Source organism: Canis lupus, chromosome 3 (genome assembly GCF_003254725.2).
Source record: "Canis lupus dingo isolate Sandy chromosome 3, ASM325472v2, whole genome shotgun sequence".
NCBI lineage: Eukaryota > Metazoa > Chordata > Mammalia > Carnivora > Canidae > Canis > Canis lupus.
In genome coordinates this window covers 84911609-84934527 of record NC_064245.1, presented here as the reverse complement: position 1 = coordinate 84934527, position 22919 = coordinate 84911609, and the positions used below count along the sequence as shown (strand labels likewise).

Below are 22919 nucleotides of genomic sequence, written 5' to 3'. Positions count from 1 at the left end.
TGACTTTGCATTAGAATCCTCTGGGAAGCTTTGAACATTTTCCCCACTGCCCATATCTCAACCCAGTTGGATTGAATTGGAATCTCTGGAGAAGAGGCCTGGACATCAGTATCTTGTCGGCCTCCCTACACAGTTCCATTGTACAACAAGCCCAGAAAACCCAGGAAATCCATGTTCCCCCAGAGAATAACCAGATCATATAAACTCCAGGCTCTGCACATACCCCAGTCTCCTAAAGATGTTGTCTTCCTGCCTTGAGCATCCTTACTAAAGCACATTCTCCTAAATGAAGACACACTTGTCCATCCATTCAACCAAGACTCAAGGAGTACCAATGTGGGAGCTTCTAAAAGAAAAATATAAACATGAAAAATATAAACATGGTATTTCTCATTTAAAAAGAAGAAAAGAAAGCTTATAATCTTATAGGGAAACCAGAAGTGTATTTGCTGAGTATGATGCTATTTGTTCATTCATGCACTCATCAACTATTTGTTGAGTGTCTATTAGCCACCAAGCTTGAAGATACAGAGGTGAGCAAGAGACCCAGTGTCTATCTGATGGGGTTGACAGTCTGGCAAGAAAGAAAGGTTAGACCATAGTAAGGTATGGTGATACTATGGGAGAGAAGAACAGGGTAATCTAGGGACACAGATCAAGGGATGTAACCTGATTTAGGGATGAGGGAGTACTTGCTTCAGAAAGAGATATTTAAGCTGAGCACTTGAAGATGAGAAGTCAACTAGACCAGTGAAGGCCTCATAAGAGCAAAAGTCCTGTTTGCATTATTGCTCATAGTAAGGACTCAGTAAATTTTTGCTGAATGAATAAGTGAATGGATGGCCAAAAATAAAAAAAAATAAAAATAAAAACAAACAAACCCAGGGGAAAGTTTAATGTACCTGGAGCAAGGAGTGTCAGAGGGAAAATCTCAAGGTTTACAACCGGAGGCATAGGCAGGGGCCAGATCAGGGAGTCTCCTAAACTATAAAACGGAGGTGGGACTTTACCTTGGGGTCAAAGGGAAGCCACTAAAAGTTTGGCAGAACAGCAACTGGCCAGATTTGCATTTTGGGAACATCACTCCGGCTGCCAGGTGGGATTGGACGGGAGGAGGTCCAGGAGACCGTGTGATGGGGTCAGCGTGCTGGGCGGTGGTCTGCTCTCCGGAGTGGGGAGGTGAGCATTACCCAGGCAGGACAGACTGAGCTTAGTGGTTGCTTGGCAGGATTTGGGGCGAAGGAGGAAGCAAAGCTTCCTTGGGAAGCTCATAGGATGGAGACGCCGAGGCGGAGCTGTGGGACGACTGTCCAGAGAGGGGATGGTTGAAGCTCTGGGAGTGGTGAGATCACTGGGAGGACTGTGTGAAGGGGGAGGAAGAGAGACAGGGTTATTTTGCATTTTGCTACTGCCTTGGCCAGGTAGCTATTGCTCTGGTAGAGGCCTCACCCCCCCTGCATCCCACGGGGGAGGCTATCCAATAGTAACCTGACTTCCTGGGCTTTGGTTACCATGACTAATAGCTCCTCTACACTCAACAGCTAAACATGCATGGGGCACCCTGCACTTGGGACTGTGTGACTTTGGGGAAATGGTTTAGCTTCTCTGTTTCTCTGTTGCCTAACAAAATGAGGTTGAAAGTACTTACTTCATAGTGTTGCTGTGAAGGTTGAGTGAGTTCCTGTAGGTAGGCTCTGGGAACAGTTCATGGAACATCATAAGCACTATCTCACATCTGTTTTTTATCACATTTTTAAAAAAGGTTTTATTTATTTAATCATGAGAGACACACAGAGAGAGGCAGAGACATAGGCAGAGGGAGAAGCAGGCCCCATGCAGGAAGCCCGATGAGGGATTTGATCCCAGGATTCCGGGATCAGGCCCTGGGCCAAAGGCAGAAATTCAACCGCTGAGCCACCCAGACTTCCCTTTATTACTTTTACTATTGTGATTTTATCCTTTTATCTGTCTGCACAGGAGGAATCAGTAGCATCATTTTCAGGAGGAGGAAACAAAGGCTCAGGGAGGTAAAATAACTTGTCCAGGGTCCACCCTCTAAGCTCTAAGGACCCTTGGCCATGAAAAGTGGAAATCCACACAGGCTCCCCTAAGGGGGATATACACGGGCTGTCTCACAGAACCCAAGCTGGTGATGCAACAGGTGACTCTCAGGCAGGACGTCCCAGTTACAAACAAGAGAAACCAACTCTGGTTTTGCTAAAACTAAAGGGAATCTGCAGAAGGATGATAGGGCACACAGAGCTTGCAGCCGATCGCGGATGGGCAGGGCCCGAGGCAGTCTGGAGGGACAGAACCTGGAGGCCCAGCAGGCACTGCTTGGCAGCCACCCCCTTGGTCACCGGGGTGAGTCAGTCATTTGCTTCACACAGCTCAGGACACATGCCTGTATGTGGCAGTCCCTGGGGTGGGTGGGGGGCAGTGAGAAGGATCTGGCTCCCCGTCACATAGGTGAGCAGTTGTCCAGAATGACAGGTGCCAGTCACCCAAAGCAACTCACAGAGGTCACTCCCCAAAAGGACAGGAGGGCGTGCCTCGACAGTGAGTGCTGGGCAGCCCAAACCACTCAAACCTGCACTTTCCCAGCTCTTGACCACGAACTCACCAGGGATGGAAATGCCCTTGAGGCTGCCTCCAAGTCCCAGTCTCAGCTCTCTTTAGATCTCTGCTTCATTCATCTTTCTCTCATTCCCTGAAAACTGACTTTCTCTGCGTCTTGGGTAGAAAATGACTATCCACAGCCTCAGGATTTCTTATTTTATTTTATCTTATTTCTATCTATCTATCTATCTATCTATCTATCTATCTATCTATCTATCTATTATTTATTTATTTATAGAGAGCACCTGTGAGCAGGGGAGGGGTCGAGGGAGAGGTAGAGAGAATCTCAAGCAGACTCTGTGCTGAGCATGGAGCCCAATGTAGGGCTCGATCCTACGACCCTGAGATCATGACCCAAGCCAAAATGAAGAGCCAGAGGCTTGATGGACTGAACCACCCAGCTGCCCCACAGCCTCAGGATTTCGTGATCGGCCCAGCCCCAGTGGGACCGAATCTCTTAGTACAGTTTCAACTTTCCAGGCAGGGAACTGATTGGTCCAGCTCAGGTCCTGGTGTTGCATCCGGTCTAATCAGTTGACGCCAGGAGGTCAGAGACAACTCAAACTCACTACCGATGGGGAGTGGGTAGGGTAGGGTAGCACTTTGCAGGACCAGCATGGGGTCTTCTTCTTTTAAGATTTTATTTATTTGAGACACAGAGAGAGCATAAGCAGGCGACAGGCAGAGGGAGAGGGAGAAGCAGGCTCCCTGCTGAGCATGGAGCCCAATGTGGGGCTCGATCCCAAGACCTCAGGATCATGACCTGAGCCAAAGGCAGATGCATAACCGATGAGCCACCCAGGTGTCCCCATCACAGGGGCTTCTCGTAGACTGTGAGCCACAGTCTGTGGGGTTTGTAAGCCCCTGGCTGTACTAAACTGCCTTTCAATAACTGTTCAACACTCCAGTTTCCAGACCAACCGCTAGCCTGGGGTCACCCCAGTATCTACACTCTCCAGAGGCTGTCAGAAAGCTCAGCAGGACAGAGATGACAAGACACTTGTCACTGTGAGGCCAGAAGCAGAAGTGAGCCTCACCAGTTGATATTAGAGGGAGGGGGCGGGGGAGGTAGTTTGTGCAGAATTGGGGACTCCGTGTTGGGCAGGAAGCTGTACAAAGGAACAGAGTCCCTTTCCCTGCCTCGGGGAGCGGTGCTCCCGCACACTGCCCATTCGCTGGGACTCCAGTGCTTGGGGTCTGAGACCAAATCCAGGAGAGGAGGATAGACAGAGTCAGAGGGAAGGCCTAGAACTGGGATTTTAGAGCTCAGGAGAGGATGGAGGGGCCATCACTCCATCCCCCCCTTTCACAGCTCCAGGGGTTTAGAGAGAGGAGGCCTTACCCAATGCCCCAGTTGGTGACAGAGCGGGGACCCGCACTTCGGTCTCTGGATTCTGTGCCTGGGGCACTCCGCACTCCAAACACCATCCCGCATGTTTTACTTTTAGGACTATGCTTTATTCTGAGTTTTGCCAGGAAACCAGAAGGAGGAAGTGAGCTTCCCTCTGAATGGCTGTGGGTTTGGTGTCACCTCGGATCCCACGGTTAATCCCAAATGTGAGCTAATGGCTGTGATATTCCTTTTTCCCCTCCAATGAACCGAGAGAGTGGTCAGGCCACTTGCAACTCCTCTGCATTCTCTGGGAGCTTCCCGTGAAGCTTGATCTGGAGTCCGGACCACTGAGGGCCAGCGTCGCTCCGGGCCTGAGAGCAGAGCAAAGTCACGTGTCTGGGGAATCTGGAACGTGGGCCCAAGGAGTGAATTAATCCCGGAGAGGCTGGCCCATCCTGCCAGCCGGGGAGGACCGTGCTGGGGGACCTGCCAAGATTCTCTTGAAGCCAAATGCGTCGAGGGGCTGATCCACTCCAAGGTTCTCCTGAGGATGATTTGTAAGTTTTTCTTTTCTTTTTGCATTTTTGAACTGGAATGTGAACACTTATTGTTGAAGAGGTAATCGTTAGATTCGGAGGGTTCAACGTGCAAATTGGTATGGGTGAAAAGGCCTCCTCGCACCCCGTGCTCCCCAGGCACCCAGCACTGTCACGTGACAGCAGCCAGTGGTAACTGGTAATTCTTTTGCCAAGTGTCGTCGTGGGAGAAAGAACCTACCTGATGAACACAAGTTGCTGTGGGGGCGAAGAATTTTGTCAGATAACCTTAGCTGGCGTGACTTTCTCCTGAATCCTAGGTGTGCCCCGGGGAAACTTCCAGAGCCGTCCAGAGGTGGGGGGCAGGAGGTCAGCTGTGAGGGCAGGGGTCAGATTCTGAATCCGTCTCTTGTTCCTTCTGGGATCCCAGGCAAGTGTCTCGCTGACTGATGCTGTCTGCAAACTGTGGAGGATGAAAGAACCTCCTCTGTTGGCTGCTTGGCAGGATTAGACGAGGCCACGCAGGTTCCTGGCCCATTCTCCGGCGCGAGCATTGCACAAATAATATCATCTTAATGTATCTGCTCTCAGTGACCTCTTCACCAGAACACAAAGGCCAGGGCAAACGCAAGGGCAAGGCCACGTCCATCAGAAGCACCACTGCAAGCTGTCCACCGTCGGGGCTAATGTGTGTGGCACTCGCCATGCGCCAGGCATTGCACCAAACTTCTCACAGATGAATTCACGGTAGCCACCCTCGGAGGTAGTTGCCACCCCCCCATAGCGTGGATGAGGGCACGGAGGCACAGAGAGGTTGTCCCCTGGCTGGAGAACAGCACCACGAGCATTTGATTTCTGGAAGTCTGCCTTTAGTATCTAGAGCACTCAGGGTGACCAACTACTCCTGGTTTTCCCAGGATAGTCCTGGGAAAATCCAAATGGGCAAACCAGAAGGTCCCAGGCTAGGGTGAGGTGAGCGAGGCCCTTGCATCAGGCACAAAATGTAAGGGGACACCAGCAAAACTCAGCAATCAGAAGAAAGACTATGTGAGTGCAGTCTTGTTTGAAATGATCCAAATTAATACGAAACAAATCCCTGATGAGCAAAATGACCAAATTTAAATGAAGAAAAGATCAGGGCCAGTGAGAGTCCCTGCTGCTGATGTGAGAACACGTTTGGGTGGGAGAGGCTAGGCCTGACTCATGAGGAAAATGCAGGAGCAGCCTCAGGCAGGGCAGTGGAGACGGGGAGGCAGCCTCGGTGCCCTTCTCTTTCCAGCTGGGACTCAGGCACTTGTGTCTCAGGTCCTCCTTGGCTTCGGGCGGGTGGCAGTGGGTCCCTGGGAGCCGTCAGAGCAGTGGACGCAAAGCAGAGGATGCAGTAGGTCATGCTTGTGGGAGGAGAGGCAGGAAGTGGTGTCCCCTCCAGGAGGTGACCGCGAGCAGGTACACAGAGCAGTGTTTTCTTTCAGGGTCAGAAGCACTGAGGACCAGCTCTGTCGGCAAAGGCTTCCAGAAGCCCATCGGCAGTCAAGGCTGCAGACCCAGGGCTTCCCTGGCAGCCAGGATCTGGGAAGGAGCAGCTGTTGCATAGTAGAGGAAGGAGAACTGAGCTGTAGCTGGGGTGGGGGTGGGGGTAGGGGCCAGGGGGTAGGTGCTCCGGCAGTGACCTGACTCGACTTCCCCTCCGACCTCTCATCTCCATCTCGCCCTGCATTTGCAGCCATCGCAGATGGTCGGGGGGTTGGGGGGCAGGTCTGTAACGAGGCCGCAGAGGCCAGGCCCGGCGCGGCTCTGCTCCACTTCTGGATTTCTCGAACATCCTTTCTGCAGGAAATGCGTGCATCCCTTCTTTCCGGGAAAGATGGCTCATTTGTGGCTGTTAGGCAGCAATTAAGAGATTTCGGAGTGATTTTGCTATTGATTAGAAGCCTATTTCTGTATCCACTGCATCTCTGTGGAGCTGGGATAACAGTAGGCCTCTCCCACGTGTTTTTGTAGTGGCTTTGCCACTTGGCAGAGGTCTGGGGAGCTCATTCTCAGCAAGCCAAACTCTAAATTTTCTCCTCGAACCTGTGTCCCTCCCATTCCCCCAACCCCAATAAATGGCGCTGCCATCCACCTAGCTGTTCACACTCAATTCCTGGCCGTCACCCTGGAACTCTCTTTACCTTCCATCCCATCCGTCAGTGAATCGGGTGGACTTGGCCTTGACCCATGGCAGGCTAGGATGACCAGCTGCCCAGGCTTGCCAGAGGTTCCCCACTTCAGCACCGACGGCCCAGTGTCCCAGGAAGCCCCTGAAGCCCCAGGCAAACCAGGGGGCGTGGGTCACCCTAACCTGCTGTAGCCACACACCAGTCCAATCGCCATGACCGCTTACCCTCCTCGCTGCTGGCCTCCTGGCTTCACTCTGGACTCACAGCTGGTCCCCACACAGCAGCAGAGTGGGCTCGTCGACAGTGAGGTCAGGGCCCCCAGCTTCCTCTGGTTGAGAGCCTCTGGAAGCCACACCTCTGAGGGCAGCTCCGGGAGGCTCTGGCCTTGCTCCAGCTTCCTCTGTCACCACGCACGAGCACCCCCCAACACGCCACGTCCCGCCTCCCCGGACCTACCCTCTCTACCCTCTCTTCCCAGAACGCTGTCCCAGGTCTCCACATGGGCCTGCTTCTCTTCATTCACGTCTCAGCACACATGTCACCATGTCAGAAAGGGCTTGCCTGCCACCCTGATCTAAACTAGCCTCCCCCAAACCCTCCCTCTTCTTCCCATAACTCTGGCTTATTCTTCTCCCGTATGTGTCACTGCTGAGACAACCGTGTGCATTTTGTTTCTCTCTTGCCTTTCATTTCCCGTCTGCTCCTCCAGAGTGTAAGCTCCCTGACAGCTCCTTGACCTCCTTGTCTTCACCCTCCACTAAACCCCCAACACCTAGAGTCATGCCTGGCATGCAGCTGGTGCTTAATAAATGAGTGGAAGCGAGGCCCCGCTTCACAGGATTCAAAACTGCAGAAGAAATGGTAAGAGACAGTCTGCGTCTCCCTGGAGGGTGTGAGTCGTCAAGGAAAATGGGATCATCCAAGGGCACAGCTAAGGTCACTTTAAGGGCATTTCCCATATGTAGGCGATGGAGGCAAGAGGGAGCAACGGGCACAGGGCTCTGGGCTTGGCGCTTGGCGCGGCTCGCGGAGTTTGCAGTCACCTATGCCTGGGTGATGAAATCTGCCACGAGAGTAGCAAAGGGCCAGTGAGAGCTTTGGAGCGGCACCTCTGAGTCGTTCAGGGTGGCAGGCGGCCCTGGTTCCCTGCAAGCACTGATGCTGGGGTGAGGGGTAAAGGGACCAAGGTAGGACTGGGAGAAAGGAAAGAAGAATTGAGGGAAGAATTGCAAGGGCTTCCTGGCAGTTTAGATCTTCGTGGCAAAGGGAAGGAAAAGATCCAACCACTTTCCTAATTTTATTGATTTGCAACACAGTCAACTAGAATCCATGAGTGGAATCATGGCATTGCGGAAATCAATCGAATTAGGAAATTCAATAGAAAGATCAATAGAGTTAGGCCATTGGTTGGATATTTGGGGCAAAGCAGAGGGCAGAGGTCTCTGCGAGAGGGGCTGGTAAGGGGGGTGGGTCACTCCAATAAAATAGTTTTGCAGATGCTGGATGTGAGGTGCCAGGGGGACATTCAGGTGATGCTCCGTTAGGACCTGAGGGACACAGGTCACAGGAACTTGCCACAAATGGAAGTTCTTAAACCTCTTTGGGTCAAGGATCCTGTGGATACGGAAAAGCTCTGTGTCTACTCCCCGGAAAAACGCCCCGGGTCCACGTACACTGAAAAAACTTGCATGTCAAGTTCAGCCCGGTGGTCAAATAGGTGTTTTTTCGCTTTTTTGTCTTTGTATTTTATGTGCCCTTGAGGTTGGCTTTTGTGTAAGGAAAGGTCAGTTCTGAAAAGATTCCAGCTTTTACAATATTTTAAATTTGTTCAAGCTTCATTTTTTAAAAAAAATTCTTCTCTCTTCATCTTCTTAAATTTAACTTTAAAATATCTTAATTCAGTTTAAAAAGAAATCTACCCAAGTTTAAACAACCCAATTTTAAAAGTACTTTATGCACACTTTAGACTTCATTTATACTTTAAATATACTGGTTTTGGTTTCTTCAAGTTATTGCAATCGCCAAAGGTAACAAACCTTCCAGGGTACCCAAATAACTTTTATAAATCTAACAAATTAAACCATAAGATGATGGCTTTTAGGTTCTTAAGTGTTCCAATGTGGTTTACAAACTTATTAATATTTCCGTTTAAATTCACAAATCTGAAGCATTATGCAATTACTTATTTTAAATTAAAATCACTGGACTGACCAAAAAATAAATAAAAAAATAAAAAAATAATTAAAAAAATAAAATCACTGGGCTGATCTATTAAAAAATACTAATATGCTGAATTGCCCTTAACATTTCAAGAAACTAAAGTAACAGATATAGAGAGATTATTTCTAAATTTATCACAAAAATGTTGCTATTCTAAGTTTGATTTACTTTGTAGCTCTTCTTAATTCTGACTCTCCCTCCAGGTTAGTTTTTTGGCCTCATCAAGGGAGAAGATCCTGCCACTTGCAGTAGGAGCCTGAGCCTTTCGTGGTCATGACTGTCCGGGCCCCAAACTCTGAAAGGGATGGTCATAATCTAATCACAGAAGTCTGCATCTCCGTCCGGGGTTGCGATGAGATTATAATTTTTAATTAGATTTGATTGCATCAGGCTTTTGTTTCCTTTTATTCTTAAGAGATTAAAGTGTCCTTTATGTAATTTTATGTAGTTCACACCTGGTGCCCCCCCATAGCTCAAGTCTGATGGGATCTCTAAGGTTTTGCCTGAGTCCTGGGTCACGTAAATCTTGGGCCACTCCCATGATGACATCAAGGCCTTCAGACCCCAAATTATGACCCCTCAGATGTGTTTGCTGAATTTCGAGAAGGTAGAGAGCTTAAGGGAGTAGGGGAAGTTATGGAAGCTAGTGTCTACCTGTCAGAGGTGGCCCATTGAGTCCAGGGTGGGGAGACAAGCACAAGACACCAGCACAGAAGCCAAGGGTAGAAAGAGTCTTAAGAAAGGAGCATTTAGGGACCCCTGGGTGGGTCAGTGGTTGAGCATCTGCCTTCGACTCAGGGCACGATCCTGGGGTCCTGAGATCGAGTCCCACATTGGGTTCCCTGCAGGGAGGCTGCTTCTCCCTCTGTGTCTCTGCTTCTCTCTCTGGGTGTCTCTCATGAGTAAATAAAATCATAAAAAAAAAAAAAGGAAGGGAGCATTTATGAAGAATGTCAAAGCTGCGAAAAAATCGAGATGGATGAGGCCTTAAGCAAGACCAGAACTCACTTGGATTCCAAGAGCTTGGTTTCTGAACCGACGGTTTAGCCAAAGCTTCTCTGACGCTGGGCACAAAACTAGCATTATTTCAAGGAATATTGTCTTTTCCTAAAATGTATTAGGATTTCCAGGTCCCCCACCCTGCGTTAGATTTGAAGAGGCAACTGTCTCTTCACGCAGCCTCCTTTTTGCCTACCGGGTATTTGAAACTTTTGTCAAACTCCCTTACTTTCTTTTTCTGGGAACTGGAAGAAGGAATCGATCGTGTGACTTTCCTTCAGGTCACTTTCCTGCGATTTGAAGAGAGGCATTACTCTTGACACTGTGAACCTCCAGGCAGGAGAGGAGAGCAGGGCCACACAGCAGACGGAACACAGATTTAGGGCCTAAGTGGTGAAAATGCAACCTCCACTAGTTTTGAAGAAAACAGAAAGACATGCTAGCTCAGGATCTCTCAAGCTTGGCACTAATGACATGTTTGGCTGGATCTTCCTTTGTTGGGGGGCCGGGCTGTGCCGTATGGGGTACCTTGCAGCATCCCTAGACTCTACCCCCACTAGATGCTGGTTGCATCCCCACTTCCCCCCGTTGTGGCCAAAAATGAGACCAAACATGTCTCCAGACTTTGCCAAATGTCCCCTGGCTGAGAACACCTGCTCTAGCTATTTCCATCCGAGAGTGCTTTAATCCAGGGAACGGGGTGCTTCTAGAACCACACTGGAAGGCTTCAGTTTGGTGTCAACGTCGGGCAGCCGTGTCTGCGAATCCTTGGTTCTGCCCCCCGAGCCAGTGGGAGCTCTTGAGCCAATTGTTTTGCTTCTCTCTGGCTCTGGTTTCCCCACCTTGGAAATGGTGAACGATGCCTATTTGGGCTGGTTCCTTAACCCTGCTCCCCAACAGGGGGATGAGTAGTACCGACCTTGTAGGGTCATTGTGGGGAGGAGGTCGCAAATAGAATCGGAGAGCTTGCAGCTGATGCCACAGGGGCTCAGCCGAACTATTTTTGTCATCAAGACTCCTCGACAGCACATGTGGACAAGGAGTGCGTGGGGACACTGCGGCGCCATGAGAAAGGAAGCCATTGGTCGTGGTAGTAGTGGTATAGCCAATGGCCCAGAGCAAAGGCTATCCTCTTCGGAAAAGGATTTTAAAGACGAGGTGTCCAGCTGTGGGCCACATCTGGTCCTCCTCTTAATTGCAGCCAGATGACAGGGCCAGTGTGAACCAGGTGTGCTTCCAGTTAGAGACCAAGATACATGGCACACCTGGTGGCTCAGCGGTTGAGCGTCTTCCTTCGACTCAGGGCGGGGCCCTGGGGTCCTGGGATGGAGTCCCCCATCGGACAAGCCTGCTTGTCCCTCTGCTATGTCTCTGTGTCTCTCATGAATTAAATAAAAAATTTTTTTTTTTTTTTTAAAGAATAGAAAGCCACACATGAGTGCTTCATCACTGCCTTGGTGTGATGCGCTCCCTCACTCTGGAACGTGGTCCCCTGGGCATCATTCTCTGCTTACGTCCCCTCTCTGCCTGTTTCTGTCCCTCGGCATCTCAATCCCTTTGTCCTTCTCCATCCTTTTCCCTTCCGTGTCTTTCCTTGAACTGCTGAAGTCCACTTATCAAATAAAAGATTTCATGGTGTGTTCTTTAAAAGACACGGGCGTGGGGTGTGGCGCAAGAAGACACTGGATTGTAAAACAAAAACTCCAGCAAAGAAAATCTGGAAAAATAAGGAACATTTAAAAAGTTCCCTTTAATCTTATCATCCTCATGCTATTATTCTTACAAACCTGGACACATCTTATCTTTTGTGCTTTGCCAGGTTTTTCCTGGTGTTTTTTTTTTTCCTTCCCACCCTATTTCTTAAACCTACTCTCTTTTTATTGGTTTATTTTTCAAGTAATCTCTATGCCCAATGTGAGGCTCAAGCTCATGACCCTGAGACTGCCCAATCTTTTTTTTTTTTAATATTTTATTTTATTTATTTATGATAGTCACACACAGAGAGAGAGAGAGGCAGAGACACAGGCAGAGGGAGAAGCAGGCTCCATGCACCGGGAGCCCGACGTGGGACTCGATTCCGGGTCTCCAGGATCGCGCCCTGGGCCAAAGGCAGGCGCCAAACCGCTGCGCCACCCAGGGATCCCGAGACTGCCCAATCTATTTCTGTTTTGAATTTCTTTGTGATGGCATATCACAAACGTTTTTATCTTGTTTTCATAAATGGTTTTTTAAATTTTTGTATTTATTTTTTTTTAAGTTGAAAGACAGCGGGCATATAGTATTATATTAGTTTCAGATGTACGACATAGTGATTCTGTGAGTATAATATACATTATGAAACGCTCACCGTGGAAACTGTCCCTACTCTCTATCACCATACAAAGTTATTACAGTATTATGGACTATGTGCCTTATCCCAAATTTTTCATCCTTGTGACTAAGTGATTGTATAATTTCAAGTTAATGCCTCTTAATCCCATTTGCCTATTTTACCCACCTCTCCACCCTCTCCTACCTTCTGACAATGAAAAGTTTCTCTGTATTTATGACTTTGTTTCTGTTGTCTGTTTCTTTTGTTTTTTAAATTCCACACAGAAGTGAAATTATATGGTATTTGTTTTTCTCTGACATATTTCGTTTAACATAATGCCCTCTGGGTCCATCCATGTTGTTGTAAATCATAAGATTTCTTTTTTTTATGATTGAGTAATATTCCACTGTGCATATATATACACCAGTTTTTTTCCTTCATCTTTTGATGGATATAGAAATCGCTCCCGTATCTTGGCGAGTATAAATGATTCAATGAATACGTAGGGGTGTACATATCTTAAGAAAATACCCAGAAGTGGAATTTCTGGGTTGTATGGTATTTCTATTTTTATTTTTTTTTATTTTTTGAGGAAACTTCCTACTGTTTTTCACTGTGGCTGCACCAATTTACATTCCCACCAGGAGTAGGAATAAGCACTGCCCTTTCTCCACATCCTCAGCAATGCTTGTCACTTCTTGTCTTTTTGAAACTAGCCATTATGACACAAGTGAGGTGAGATCTCATTGCGGTTATGATTTGCATTTCCCAGATAAGCAGTGATGAACATCTTTTCATGTGCCTTGACCACCTGCGTATCTTCTTTGGAAAAATATTTGTTCAGGTCCTCTGCCCACTTTTTAATTAGATTACTTGGGTTTTTTTGGTGTTGAGTGTTATGAGTTCTTTATATATTTTAGATATTAACCCGTTGTTAGATATATCGTTTCCAAATCTCTTCTCCTATTTAGTAGGTTGACTTTTTGTTTTGTGGATGGTTTCCTCCACAGTGCTTTTTAGTTTGATATGTACCCCATTGTTTATTTTTGCTTTTGTTTTCCCTTTTCCCTTTCCTGAGGAGATAGATCCAGAAAAAAATGTTGCTAAAGCTGATATCTAAGAGATTACTGCCTGTTTTCTTTGGGAGTTTTGTGGTTTCAGGTCTCACAGTTAGCTCTTTATTCCATTGTGAGTTTGTTTTTGTGTGTGGTGTAAGAAAGTGGTCCAGTTTCATTCCTCTCCATGTGGGCACCAGTTTCCCCAACACCATTTGTTGAAGACGTTGTCTTTCCCTCCATTGTATATTCTTGCCTTTTTTCTTGTAAATTAATTGGCCATGTAAGTGTGAGTTTATTTCTGAGCTCTCTATTCTGTCGCATTGATTAATGTATCTATTTTTGTGCCAGTATCCTACTGTTTTGATTACTACAGCTTTGTAGGATAGTTTGGAATCTGGGATGATGGTAACTCCAGCTTTGTTCTTCTTTCTCAAGATTGCGTTGGCTCACAAATGCTATTTTTTTTTTAAGTGGCTGCAAATAGTTTTATTTACCCAGTGGAAGTATCATAATTTATTTATCATGCTCCCATTTTGGACATGTGGTGTGCTTCTTTATTCTTTACACTACGATGAATATTTTAATGCATATGTTTAGGATCTTTTCCTAATGTGAGTTTCTGTGAGTATAATTACTAGGTCAAAGGGTAATAATCATGTTGTTTCTTAACACATGTTTCCAACTTTCCCCAAAGGCTATATCAACTTGAATTACCAGTCAAACAGGAGAACATCTATGCCATTGCTCACCACAACAGGACATTAATGTTTCAAACAAATCATACTAGTAGGGAGAAGTGTCCTTTAGTCTTAATATATATTTCAAAATATTATTAGCACTTTTCAAGATGGGATTAGTAGATATATATCTTCTGTGGTAGAGTTCCTGCTTACTCCATATATTTATGGGTGTCTTAGTATTTGATTTACTAACATGAATGAAGTTGAACAATAAAAAGGGATCAATTCAATGTTCATTATTGAGCGGGGATATTTTTTCTTACTGTAATTTTTTATCTGTTCTGTCAAATCTATAGCTCTTTTTGTCTGTCTCATTCGTCATGTATCTATAGTCTGAGTTTTAATGGTCCATCTGGAATTAATTTTGGTAGATGATATGGGTGTGTCTGAGTTAATTTTTTTTTCAATTTGCTAATAGTTACTCTAGAAAATGTATTAATATTCTTTGACTTTAAAGTTGATTTGAAAACAAATAAAGTTGATTTGAGATGCCTGCTTTATCAGATTTTAGCAGGGGTCTGTTTCTGGGCCATTTTATTCAGTTAATCCATCGTTTTTATTATTATTATTATTATTATTATTATTATTGGAGTTCAATTTGCCAACATATAGCATAACACCCAGTGCTCATCCTGCCAAGTGCCCCCCTCAGTGCCCATCACCCAGTCACCCCAACCCCCTGCCCACCTCCCCTTCCACCACCCCTTGTTCATTTCCCAGAGTTAGGTGTCTCTCATGATCGTCATCCTCACTGATATTTTCACTCATTTTCTCTCCTTTCCCCTTTATTCCCTTTTACTATTTCTTATAGTGAAATGAATGAGACCCAAATGAATGAGACCATATAATGTTTGTCCTCCAATTGACTTACTTCACTCAGCATAATACCCTCCAGTTCCATCCACGTCGAAGCAAATGGTGGGTATTTGTCGTTTCTAATGGCTGAGGAATATTCCATTGTATACATAGACCACAGCTTCTTTATCCATTCATCTTTCGATGGACACCAAGGCTCCTTCCACAGTTTGGCTATTGTGGACAGTGCTGCTATAAACGTTGGGGTGCAGATGTCCCAGCATTTCACTGCATCTGTATCTTTGGGGTTAATCCCCGGCAGTGCAATTGCTAGGTCGTAGGGCAGTTCTATTTTAACTCTTTGAGGAACCTCCACACAGTTTTCCAGAGTGGCTGCACCTTAATCCATCATCTTGCTCCTAGGCTGTTACTACACCATTTTGATAACTGGACTTTTACCATGTTTTGATGCCTTATAAGGCTTTTTTTTCATCTCACTTTCTTCTGAACGTTTTTCCATAGTCTTTCCTTTTCTGTTCTTATAGATGAGTTTTAGGATTATTTTATCGATGTTCATACCTTCTTCCCCAGCAAGGATGTCAAAAAGGGCTGGCCCAAGTGTCCTGGGTTTTTTTTTTTTAATTTAAATACAATTAATTGACATATCATGTATTATTGATTTCAGAGGTAGAGGTCAGTGATTCATAAGTCTTATGCAACACCCAGTGCTCATTACATCACGTGCCCTCCTTAATACCCATCACCCAGTTATCCCAGCCCCTCAACTCCCTCCCCTCCAGAGACCTTCAGTTTGTTTCTTAGAATTAAGAGTCTCTTATGGTTTGTCTCCCTCTCTGATTTCATCTTGTTTTATTTTTACCTCTCTTCTCCTATGATCCTCTGCTTTGTTTCTTAAATTCTACATATGATATGATCTCACTCATGTGTCTTGGATTTCTGATGCCCCCAGAGCACATGTATGTGAACCAGACTAGCCTACTCAGACAGGTCATCAGAGCAAGGGGCCTGTGGTGAGTATAAGCAGAACCAAGGAATCAGCCCCAAAGCCGGGTCTTTAAGCGGAACAAGAGGGAGTGAAAGCAAACCTAGGGAGGAAACAGAATGAATGGGATTAGGGAGGGTGCTGGCATGGATGGGATTGTTCCACCCTAAACTGAGTAGAGGAGATTAGGGAGGCTGCAGGCTGTATCTCGGGTGTAGGAGACTATATCTTGACTTATCCTGGTTTAGGTCTGGTGTCTTCTTCCTCCTCAGGCAGCAGCAGTTTCCAGCTCTTCCTGACTCCAGCCTTCCCAGGTATGAAGGCAGGGTGCGAGGGACCTAGAGTCTTTGCCATGCCATAGTGTCCTTGTTTTCCTTAAGTCCTGGGTAAACAGACCTGTTCTCTGGGAAGGTGGTAGAGTGTGGGGTGTCACATGCTTCTGCTTGGCAGAGTGACAAACTAAGTCTGAGTGATCCATCAAAAAGCTTCCATTTTCCAATTGCAACAGGTTCTGAGTTGGGGGTGGGGGTGAGGTCCCATGCCTAGAGAAATGGTGGTGTACTCAGGTATTACTGAGCCCCTCACTGGGGGGACCCACTGTGGGAAAGCTTGGGTCTACAGATCCATGCTTAGGCCTGTGAGGGGTTGTATGGAGTAGTAGTTAATCTGAGTCCTGATTGGAGCAGAAATTAACTTTGTGCCTTTGGGCCAAATGTGGAAGTCTCTTTGAGTGAGTTCTTCATCTGTAACATGGAGTCAATGACCGGTTGACTCAGGTTTATGAGAATTAAGCAATGACTATTATGCTTGCCACAAGTTTAGAGATGAAAAGCAGTAGGTTTTGGTACAGTGGGTTTCCTGTGCTCTACCACTTACTAGCTGTGAGATTTTAGGTAATCTGCAAAATGTGGATAATGGTGGGGTCGAGCTTACAAAATGACAGTGAGGATTAAATGAGAAAACCCAAACCCATAAAGGTAATGGAGGAGACTGGGAAGAAAGGCAGGCAGGGGCAAGGCCTTCCCCGCCCCCATCCTGTCCTAAGAGGGCAACTACCCTTAAAAGAAAAAAGACGCCATCCTAGTATTCTACACCTCCCTGGAAGGAGGGACCCTTATCCCACAAAAACAACTACCTGATAAATAGATGAGCGTGTGGACGAAACCCTGATTGGCTGAAAGGCGCATGGAGGGTTAATCAATTAAAACAGCCAGGTCTCATAAAAACCCTTAGACTTAGAAATTCCAAGGGCAAGCCTCTGGGGTCCCTTCCCTCTTCGGGAGCTTTGTACTATGGTCCTATAAACTTTGCTTTGCTGCCCACCACTCTCCATCTGGTCTACAGCTTCATTCTTTTAATTGGTATAACCTAGAACTGCAATTGGCAAGACCAAGAACCTTGGCACTCAAGGGAAAATTCTAAAAGTGTTAGCCCTGGACCCGCCTGTCACTCCACCCTTTCCAGAGTCCTGGGGGGGGTAATTCCTTTACTCTGCAGGGGCTTCTGCTGCACTTCCTTCAGGCAAAATCTGGGAGGGGGAGTTGAGACTTTGAGAGGACCCTCAGTGTTGTTTTCAGGCTAAATTACATAGCCTTGCTTTTCTCTCTTGCTTCTGGGGAATTTAGGGTCAGAGGGGAAGGAAATACCCCCGAGGGTGAATGGACCCACCTCATCCTTAGGGAATTAGCCAATAGGACCTTATGAATGCAAGAGGGACCATCTCCTACCTCCCTACCCCACCCCACCCCCAGTTCTAGAATCCCTATAAACAACTATCTTTGCAAGATGCAGGAAAGGGTGGGGAGGCAGGAGGGTGAAGGTGTCCACCAATTTCTCTTGGAGGAACTAACAGAATCCAGAAGAGGCGTTTGCAATTTGAGGAGTCAATAACCTCACGAAAATTTAACAACAAAAAGATGTTCACAATGTAATAGAGGGAGAAAGAGGGAAATTAAAAACTTACGTGCAGAATGACAATCTTATCAACCTCTCTGTAAGCCACTCATCTCCAAGCCAGGGGTACCCAAGTAGCCTTTGTCTGCAAGGGCCCTTAGTCCAGGGCCTCAAGTTATTCATCAGCTCAGATCCTCCCAGTTTGCGGAGGACACCCTAGGAACAGGAATCGTCGCCGACCCTGGCATTATAAGATGGACTCACCTTCGAGTACATAAATCTTAGGAAAAGCCAGTTTGGTTCTAAGTAGAGAATTTATGCTAATGTACCATCTGGTTGGGGGGACAGAGGTAAGCCAAGTGCCAAGTGTTGTTCAGGATTGAAACGTCCCCTGGATCTGCTCTGTCCATTATTTCTAACTGGGCAAGTACACCTCGACAGCAGGGATTGCCAGGAACATTTCCGTGTTGCAACAACGCAACTTATCTATGTGGCTTCTACGAGGCCTCATAAACAATTCTCATTTCAGCTAGAAAGCCAACCCCTGTACTAGCTTCAGAAGACCTTGACCCACCTTGGCTTTGTTCCAAATCACAGCGTTACCCTTGACAAGTCACTGAGGTTTTGAACTGCAGGTTTGCAACATGTTTAATAGGGAAAAATCTCAAAGATCTTAAAGATTCCAGTTCTAATGTTTTGGCTTTTTTAAATCAAGGCCCCCACCCCTCTATCCTGTTTAGGTTTTGTTTTGCATGTGAATCTGAATGCTTTAGGGCAGGTCTTGTTCTATCCATTTCGCCTCAAGCCCCACTACCCCTTATCCCTGTCTGGCCATTCTTGCACTGACCTGCTTTTAATGAAGTACTTGAGCATAGTTTGTTATTTCAACAATTTTTAAAAAAGATTTTATTTCTTCATGAGAGACACAGAGAGGGAGGCAGAGACATAGGCAAAGGGAGAAGCAGGCTCCATGCAGGGAGCCCAGTGTGGGACTTGGTCCCAGGACCCCGGGATCAAGACCTGAGCCAAAGACAGATGCTCAACCACTGAGCCACCCAGGTGTCCCATTTCAACAAATATTAAATGAATATTGTGTATCAGGCACTTACTAGGCCCATCGAACAAAATAAACCCTCCCTCGTGGAATTTACAATCTACAGACAATGGAAAAAAGGAAGTAATACATAACAATGTTATGTGATGACAAGTGTCGAAAAGGAAAATAATACAAAGCAAGGGGCTAAATAGACCTCTGGGTTCTGAGAGAAGCAAAGAAGTAAGTTGTACAACGCCTGTGCCATCCAGGAAGGGAAACCAGTAAGGCTAATGGCTCTACGAGAGGAATATACTTGCCAAGGCTGTGGCTGGTGTGGATGGAAATGAGGTTAGAAAAGCCATAGGTGTGGAGGGTCTGTAAAGACTTTAGAGATTGAGTTGCAAGTGGGATCGGGGACACATGGGAGGCTTGAATAAAGGAGGTGATTTAGTTGATATCAAAGATTCCTTTAGCTGCCATGTTGAAGACTAGATTGTAGAGGATGGGGTGGATGTGCAAAGACCAGTTTAAGACACTAGAAATAATCGGGGTGACAGGGTAGCTAGGCTAGCTAGCTAGCAGATGGTTACCATGACAGCGATGGCGTTGAGCTATGTTTTGAAGGTAGATCCACTTAGAAGGACTTTTTGTAAAAAGCAGAGTTAGGGTGAGAAAGGAAGAAGTCAAAAGGGCACCAATGCAGGCTTTAAAGCTTTGGATCTGAGCAGCGGGGTGAGTCATCCCTGAACTGGGGAAGCCCAGGGAGTCCAGTTTGGAGCATGTCAAGTTTGAAAGGCTGGTGGGACGCACCAATGAGGGACTGTTGAGTAGTAGGCGTTGGAGATTCATGTCTGAAGGTCAGATTTAGGCTGGAGATGATAAATCTAGGGGTTGTCAGTACAGATGACTTTGAAAGACGAGGGCAGGACCCAATGGTGGTCCTGAGCAGCATTTTTAAAAATAGAAAATTTCAGAGCGTGTTGCACATAGTCAGGTTGGTCATCATTCCACGAAACATTTTGTGATGGCTGTGTCAAGATGCAAAATATATTTTACTGTGAGTCGTGGTCAGAAAAGTTTTTCCGTCATTGATCTAAGGGGTGAGTGGAGGAGAGCTGAGGACTGAGCCCTCAGGTGGCACCCTTAGGTGTGCAGAGGACAGGAAAGGGATCCAGCAAGAGAACCCATGAGTGGGTGGCCCGTGATGTAAGAGGAAAGCATTTTGGGTCAGGGAGAAGGATCATGCACCTCTCACACTGTCCCGAGGTTGAGAAAGGTCACTGAGAGCTGACTTGGGTTGGCCACAGGGAGGGCAGTGGTGAGCTTGGTAAAGAGCTCTTATTTTTTAAAAACTATTGAGAGAGAGCACGAGCAATTGGAGAGACAGAAGGAGAAGAAGAGAAGGAATCTTAAGCAGACTGCTTGATCCCAAGGCCCTGAGATCATGAGCTGAGCCCCAATCAAGAGTTGGATGTTGGGGCACCTGGGGAGCTCAGTGGTTGAGCATCTGCAGGGGTCCTGGGATGGAGTCCCACATCCGGCTCCCTGCAGGGAGCCTGCTTCTCCCTCTGCCTGTGTCTCTGCCTTTCTGTGTCTCTCATGAAGAAATAAGTAAAATTAAAAGTCGGATGCTTGAGCCACCCAGACACTCCTGATAAGAGGAGCAAAAGCCTGGGTTGAATGGGTTCAAGAGAATGGGATGCAGGACGAAGGTGGAGATGGATTATGGGGGACTCTGAGGAGTATTGCTATAAAGAATATAGTAGCTAAGAGGGGGATGTGAGGTCAAGGATGAGGGGAGGTTTCCACAGACAGCAGAAAACCCAGCATTTGCATGCCAATGGGAAACCTTCCTACCCAGGAGGGGGTGTCGTGGAGAACTCAATGACCCAGGAGAGGGATGGTGAGGGACACTTCTGGGAAGTTGTCCTGGAGCAGGTGAGAGGGAAGAGGATCTAGGAAAGGGGGTCTGTGAAAGGAGCCAGGACAGCTGAGCCAGGCGTTAAGAGGAAATGCCAAGGATGTGGGCACAAAGTCAGGAATTTCGGTTAATTTGGTGGAGGGATGGGGATGGTCTCTTCTGAAGGCTTGTCTGCTGGGCAAGATTAGAAACAGTTCAGCTGAGAAGGGGGAGCTAATGGTCCCTGCTTACTACTCAGGGTTAATCCTTAAGTCTTCCCAAGGCTGGTGGCCTGAGACTGGAGCACTCCGCCCGCCCTCCTCCTCCCTGGGACCTGCTGCAGAACCCTTGGGTGACCGTCGGATGGCTGAGCGCTGAGTGGGGCCTAGTGTACCCCACTCTCCCATCAAAATCTCCCAAGGGCCCTGCATCTGCCACCAGGCTCGTCCACGCAGAGTGAGGTCACCAAGAAGGGCAGTCGGGGTTCTGAACAGAGTGCAGTCAAGGGCTGGGGAGTCGGCCTGGGAGGAGTTGAAGTCCACGGCCACTGGTTCACCCTTCCATAGGAACTGGGGAGTTCTGTTGGACGCAGCCCCAGGGGAGAACCCAAACCAGAACAATGTGTAGAAAAATCAGAAATGGAAGGAAATGCACCCAGGCTGCCATGGTGGCTATTCGCTGGTGGTAACGTGCCCCTTTTTGGGGAAATTTCCATTTTCCCAGGAACCATAAATTCCTTTTTATAATTGATCTCTAGTAAATCAGTAAATTCCTCCCTCCCTGCCCCCAGGTTATCCCAGGACTGGAAGGAGATGGGGAAGAGGACAGAGCTGGGGGAGGAGGTGCGGCTCTAGCAGTCCTGCTGTTATCGGTTTTATCTGTTTGCGCTGAAAAATCGCTGGGCTAGATGATTTCTAAGGTTTAGGTTTGCTCCAACTTACACATTCTGTGCTCCTATTGTTCCTGTAAGTCGTCCAGGTGATAGCAGCGCTGCGATTTTATCTGAACGATGTTTTCCACCGAGTTATGGACACAGGTCCATCCCTTCAATTCCTGGGAGAGGGGGAGAGTGTCCTGACAGGTTCCTCGTAGAGGGGGGGCGGGAGTCAGTGGGTAGCACGGTGCCTGGATCAGAAGGGGTCACCCTGGCAGCTTCTGGAAAGAAGTAAAATTTGGCCAGACGTACCACCCAGGGAAGGGACTATGGGGCTTGTGCAGTGACCCCAAATTGGGAAAGACCCACTTCCTGAAATCAGATGAGACCAGGGTGTGATGGCTCCACGGCCAAGGTGGGGTGGGGGGCTGCCCACTGCATTCTTCCCTGAGTTACACCCAGGGGACCCTCCCCACCCCGCCCCACATCAGAAAGAATGGCATTAAGTGATGGGTAGCCGTGGAGAATGGCAAGCCTCCTTTCTTCTGTCTGGGATGATAAAGCCTCTGGCAACGGAAGGAAAATACCTTGATTTTCTTGAGTTCCTGTAAGGACAAAGAGCTTGTATTGTTCTGGGTAACCAGCAGTAGTTCCCAGCATAGAACCGTCTGGATACCTGCTTGGTGTAAACATAGACACATCGTATGGGAGCCGCTCCCCTTGCCTCTGGATTCCGTCCTGGGAGAGAGTCCAAGAGGCAACCACGTTGCCATGAGCCGTGGGGGTGGGGGGTGCATTGGGTGATTCAGAGAGTAAAAGCAAGTGGGTTTTTTTGGGGGCCCTCCTTCCTTAGATGAGCCAAGTTCAGATAAGGGGGGGGGTACCTGGCACAAAGGTGGGCCGTGATGGTGATGGTGTCGGGCCGTCCGCTGTCATTCAATCATTCCTCAAACTGCTCCGAGCCAGGCACCCTTGCGGGGTGGGGAGTGGGGCAGTGAGCAAGGCACAGGACTCAGGGGTGCAGGCAGGGTTTTGGTTTTTGGTTTTAGTGTGGGTGGTTTTTTTTTTTGAGCCAATATCTAAAGATTCTGAAATTTTACCGAAAGGTCTTGATTTCTGGCTTCTGACCTGTGAGTGAAGTGGCAAGCGTCGCCCTCATTGCCACCCGTAACAGCCAGCTGGACCTGAGCGGTGGCTGCCCCGTTCAGGGGGAAGTGCTTCAGTTCACTCCTCCGAGCCCCTCTGTGGCACCTGGCCTTGTCACCCAACACCTGTGGCCGCAGCCCTAGGCCGTTGGCCAGAGTTCTGGTTCCGGGAGGGGGCGTTGCACCTTCTCCATGGTAACCACACCCTGAGAGCCCCACTTTCGCTCCCTTGTCTGCTTTGATTTCGTTACTATTCAACAAACATTGACTGAGCAGCTCCTGAGAACCAGACACCGGG

At 47.5% G+C, this 22919-nt stretch overlaps 1 long non-coding RNA gene across 5 annotated transcripts; it reads right to left on the bottom strand.

Annotated features, from left to right (window-relative positions):
* Nucleotides 1–3876: 3876 nt before the first annotated feature.
* On the bottom strand, nucleotides 3877–22892 carry LOC112653579 (uncharacterized). 5 transcript variants are annotated; one of them, XR_007409988.1, is made up of 4 exons: nucleotides 22577–22880; nucleotides 21544–22447; nucleotides 4730–6367; nucleotides 3877–4541 (listed from the first exon to the last, which is right to left on the bottom strand). It is a non-coding gene; the product is annotated as an uncharacterized LOC112653579 (long non-coding RNA). The 5 variants fall into 5 exon arrangements; XR_003132280.3 differs by having other exon boundaries at nucleotides 3878–6367; nucleotides 21544–22214; nucleotides 22361–22447; nucleotides 22577–22892; XR_003132282.3 differs by having other exon boundaries at nucleotides 3879–6367; nucleotides 21544–22214; nucleotides 22361–22447; nucleotides 22605–22890.
* Nucleotides 22893–22919: the final 27 nt, after the last annotated feature.